Below are 5,726 nucleotides of genomic sequence, written 5' to 3'. Positions count from 1 at the left end.
CCTCATCAAGGTCGTCTAATATCTCCCTAAGGGCTTTTGCAACGTCATCAAGAACCTCTAGAACCTCTGAACCACCTCAGACCTCCTTACGCAGCTCCATAACCTTCTCAGTTCCCTCTAATATTTCATTAAGGACCTCTGCAGCCTCCTTAGTGACCCCTGAATCCGCTTTAAGACCTCTTAACCCCTCACAAGGAACTCTAAAACCTGAAGACTCATAGTTCTTCCTCTATGAATCTTGTAACTTACTTCAAAACCTCCATAAAGGTTTGCTGTCTCGACAAGTTCAACTAAAACTTTTTTAATGTCCTTTCCAAACTCCCGAGTGATGTCTTGAACCTCCCGAGACCTCAACAACCTTCTCAGTGAACTCTGAAACCTCCTTAAATATTTTTTGAATCTTCTCAGGGATCCCGAGAAACATTGACCTCAATAAGTGTCCTACCTGTTGGTGAGTGGCCTCTCCCTGATCTGGATGGTACTCAGCTCCTGGATACTGCCCTGCATACCCACAGATATGTTGGAGTTCGGGACATTGAAGGTCTTCCTCTTCCTGCGGGAGCAGCAGGAGCTGAAGCCATGAGATGAGGAGGAGGCAATGGAGGAAGAACGAGAAACCTGCTTCACCAGAGTCACCTCCCTGCAGCTCGCCTCGTACGTCTTCTCGTCCACAAACTCATGGTTCTGAGGATCATGAGCGAGACATTACAGGATGGCAAGAGGTTTTAAGTCAGTGTGTGTGTGTGTGTGTGAGCTCACCGTGGTCTTCTCCAGACAGTGCAGGAGGTGATGATGATGCACCTCAAAGTTGGGGTTGGTATTACACACCAGCGCCTGTCCTGCTTCCTTGGACGCCTTCAGGGCACAAACAGAAATCACATGACCAAATAGTGAGTCTACTATTGGACAGAACCACAGAACAAAGAGGGGCCACTCCACTGCGACACACTTGGATAGGGCTAACCTTCTGCTAATACTGTTGAAAGAACATTTAGAGCGGTCCGTTTGTTTTTTACCCACAGTACCCTTCTGTTTCAGATTTAGTCAGAAAATCGGAGGTTGCTCAATGGTTCAAACTCAGGCCACCGACAGCAGCTGTGCAGCAGCTTCTTAATGTGTTTTTGTTTCTGCTTGTTTATTTGTTCTGACTCCAGCCTCATTTGAGCCAAAACAGCCACCGTACCCACGTTGTTGCTATGGGGTTCAGACCGAATGTGATGCAGGTGGATAGACAGAGGGACTGAGGACTCTGGGATCACGGGGTAAAGAGCTCAGGTACTGACACACATCACACCTGAAATTCCTAAAGTCAGTCGTGGATGTTACGCCTGTGGCCCCTGAAGGAAGTCCTGACCCATACTCCTGTGAACACACCTCACTCCCACAGACCCCAACGGAGCTCCCAAACCTTACTCCTATTCAGAAAGCTTCAATCCTGAGGATCCTCTTAAGGACTATAATAATATTGAAAGCGACACACCTCCAACCTGGGAACCCTAAAAGAAGTGACATGTCTTAAAGTGCTTAAAGTAAGTCATGAAGTTCACTTTCGGAAACCCTGAAGAAAGAAATGAATCTTACTCCTGTCGGCCTTTGTAGGAACTGTAAAAGGGGGAAACTTACTCATGGGGACTACCCTCTTCCTACTGGTTTGCAGTCCTGGGGCCACCAGTAGTAAACCCTGACTGCTAGTCTGGATTAACATTTGTCCCAGACCTCTCTGTACTCCTCTCAGATGACTCTGAGTAAGACATATTTTAATTGTTCCTATAAAGGTCAGAGTTCATCGAGTACCACCGCCCTCCATCTGTCACGTCTGCGTCGCATTGACTCTGCTCCCCTGCATGCTGCCAGGCTGGCTGATTAACATGCAGCTCTGCCCAATCTCATTCCTCCACACAGTGATGAAATCCAAGACGCGTAGTGATGATGTAATGAGCAGTCAGTCGGCAGCCGAGCCACACGGTCCAACCAAAACACAGAAGAAGAAGAAGCAAAGACAGAGCAGAGAGGAAGACAGGAGCTGAGAGGTGGAGGTGTTTTTGTAGACAATGCTGTTTCCTGTTGGTGAGATTAGACCCTCAGGTCATGCACAAGTGGGTTAGTGGGATGGATTAAGGTTGAAAGGATGAATACATGAATTCTGTCTTCATGTGCAAACAAATGAACGAAAGAAGAAATGATGGTGAAAGTGAGAGAGTTATGCAGCCACAGACAGAGAGTAAAGTGATGGAGACAGTTCAACTGTAACAGTTTCCTGTTTGTTAGGGACATTAACTCCAGATCCAGAATCTCCATCAGATTGAAAACCAAACAAACACAGTCAGCCTACCTCAGGATCAGTGTGTTTACCTGTGTGTGCAGAGGCATCGTTTCTCTGATCTAATGGTTAAGGTTTGGTTTGGTTTCAAAACAAAACTAGTTGGTTATGATTAGGGAAGGATGGTTTAAATACAACCACTTTGTTTTGATTCAGTTGGTGGAAAACGAAAGGCAGCTGCCTCCAGTATTAAAGTCAAACCCCTTGATGATGCAGGTGTTTTCGTTTTAAAACTCTTTCGCTACATTTTTTCCTCCCGTCCACATGCAGTTCTCCAACCCTGAAATCGAGACTTTTGGAAACTCTGCTGGACCCGTTTTATTTTAAAAATTCTGGGGTTGTGTTTTACTTTAAAAAAAACTCTGGGGTTGTGTTTTATTTTGAAGACTCTGGGGTTGCGTTTTACTTTGAAAAAACTCTGGGGTTGTGTTTTATTCTGAAAACTCTGGGGCTGCGTTTTACTTTGAAAAAACTCTGGGGTTGTGTTTTATTCTGAAAACTCTGGGGCTGTGTTTTATTTTAAAACTCTGGGGTTTTGTTTTCTTTTGAAGACTCTAGGGTTGTGTTTTACTTTGAAAAAACTCTGGGGTTGTGTTTTATTTTAAAAACTCTGGGGTTGTGTTTTATTTTGAAAAAACTCTGAGGTTGTGTTTTATTTAGAAAAAACTCGGGTTGTGTTTTACTTTGAAAAAACTCTGTGGTTGTGTTTTATTTTGGAGAATATGGGGTTGTGTTTTACTTTGAAAAAACTCTGGGGTTGTGTTTTATTCTGAAAACTCTGGGGCTGTGTTTTATTTTGAAAACTCCGGGGTTGTGTTTTCTTTTGAGGACTCCGGGGTTGTGTTTTACTTTGAAAAAACTCTGGGGTTGTGTTTTATTTTGAAAAAACTCTGAGGTTGTGTTTTATTTTGAAAACCCTGTCTGGACGGAGATCGATTTAGTTTGAAAACACTGTTTTAAAATGAAAATGTAGAAGTGTGGACGCATCCTGGAGGAACGCAGGAACTGGTGTGACTGTGTCTATAGAACTGGTTCTGTAGAGCTGAGAGTCTTTTTCCACACTAAAGCAGACGTTCAGTTAATGTCACATATATATCAAATGATGAAAATGATTCCTTTGGTTTTGGTTTTGAGAACACGTCATATATTTAAGTGTTTTAAGTAAAGCTGTCCCTGTTGAACAGACAGAGACAGACAGAGACAGAGAGACACCTGTGAATGAAGACAGAGGACACAGCTGCATGAGGAGGTAAACAGCCAATCAGCATTCAGCATCCAGCATGCAGCAGCCTGCAGTGTTAGCTCACGGCTCGACAAGAGAAAGAAAAGATGGAGGAAAGAGGAAATCAAAGGATGAAGAACATCAGCACCACCCGACGACGAGCGCAGGTCAGAGGTTACCTCCTGATCCGGGTCAACCAGCAGCCGGTTGCATTTGTACTGCATATAAGCTTTAGCTCCTCCGCTCTTCACTGCATGGATTCTAGCAAGCCTGGTTTTCTGTGTGTGAACACATACACATGTCCATTTAGCCTGTATGTGTGTGTGTGTGTGTGTGTGTGTGTGAAAGCTGAGCAAAGCAGCAGAGCGTTTATGAAGCAGCACGATGGAGAACAGAAACACTCAGAGGACAGACTCGATCTTCAGATGTCTGACTGGAGGAAACGAGAAACTTAAACGTTACAGATCTGTTTCATTAACAGATCGATCATACACAGCTGCTGAAGTGCTGAGAAATGAATTAGTCAAATCTTCTGCCAACAAGATGAGAAGTCGCACAAAAAGGATTAAAACAATAACAAAAACCAAGTCGTGTGAACAAGATGATGTCTGTGTGTAATAATAATTTAACAGAAGAAGAATCTGTTCTTACAGGACGATGATTTATGTGAATAAGATGGAGCACATATATTGATCTGGTGTAAACTGGACACCCCCCCCCCGGGATAAAAAGAGCCTCTGTGGGGGGGTGAAGCCCTGGACTCAGCTTCCTCTCTGTCCTCCTGTGGATTGCACAGAAGCCCAGAGTCTAAAGGAAGTTTGTTTCTCTTCCTGATGAATCAGCTGATGAATCAGTATCTGAACCTGAGCTGCTCAGTGAAGCTCGTTAACGTCAGACTCACTTCCTGTCCGACAGACTGTGGTCCAACAGCAGAACCTCCGAGGATGGAGGACGCGAAGACAAGTGACACATGAAGAAGACATTTTCAAAATGGAGGAACCCCTTATAACACATTATCATTACATTAAGCTGTTGACAAAGAGCTGCCCTCTAGTGGATGAACTGTTTAACATCAGAGCTTATGTAAAGGAGGAGGAGGAGGAGGAGTAGGAGGAGTAGGAGGAGGAGCAGTTAGTTACATTATTTAAAATGGATGAATCTATCTTCATCAGTAAAGGTTCGACTCTGTTCTCTCACAGCCTCCTATCACACACTCACACACACTTCAGTCCGTCAGTTGACACACCGTGAACACAGGAAGTGACCTGGTTCCTCATGGTCACACTGTCAACATGTACCCCCCTCAGACTCCCCCTCACTCACTGATGATGTTTAGGCACTGAAGTAAAGACCAGCAGAGTGTGTATCAGTGTGTGTATCAGTGTGTGTATCAGAGTGTGTATCAGAGTGTGTATCAGTGTGTGTATCAGTATGTGTATCAGAGTGTGTATCAGTGTGTGTATCAGAGTGTGTATCAGTGTGTGTATCAGTGTGTGTATCAGTATGTGTATCAGTGTGTGTATCAGTATGTGTATCAGTGTGTGTATCAGTGTGTGTATCAGTATGTGTATCAGAGTGTGTATCAGTGTGTGTTGAGTGTGTATCAGTGTGTGTTGAGTGTGTATCAGTGTGTGTATCAGTATGTGTATCAGAGTGTGTATCAGTGTGTGTATCAGAGTGTGTATCAGTATGTGTATCAGTGTGTGTATCAGTATGTGTATCAGAGTGTGTATCAGTACGTGTATCAGAGTGTGTATCAGTGCGTGTATCAGTGTATGTTCAGAGTGTGTATCAGTGTGTGTGTATCAGAGTGTGTATCAGTGTGTGTTCAGAGTGTGTATCAGTGTGTGTTGAGTGTGTATCAGTGTGTGTATCAGTGTGTGTTCAGTGTGTGTATCAGTGTGTGTGTATCAGAGTGTTTCAGTGTGTGTATCAGTGTGTGTATCAGTGTGTGTATCAGTGTGTGTGTATCAGTGTATGTGTATCAGTGTGTGTATCAGTGTGTGTATCAGTGTGTGTATCAGTTTATTCAGTGTGTGTATCAGTGTGTGTTCAGAGTGTGTGTATCAGTGTGTGTTCAGAGTGTGTGTATCAGAGTGTGTTCAGTGTGAGGGTATCAGAGTGTGTTTATAAGTGTGTTCAGAGTGTGTGTATCAGAGTGTGTGTATCAGTGGGTTTAGCGTG

Source organism: Seriola lalandi, unplaced genomic scaffold (assembly GCF_002814215.2).
Source record: "Seriola lalandi dorsalis isolate HSWRI2012SDOR001 ecotype SW California unplaced genomic scaffold, Sedor1 jcf7180002055008, whole genome shotgun sequence".
Classification (NCBI taxonomy): Eukaryota; Metazoa; Chordata; class Actinopteri; order Carangiformes; family Carangidae; genus Seriola; species Seriola lalandi.
Note: the sequence above shows the minus strand (reverse complement) of the source record.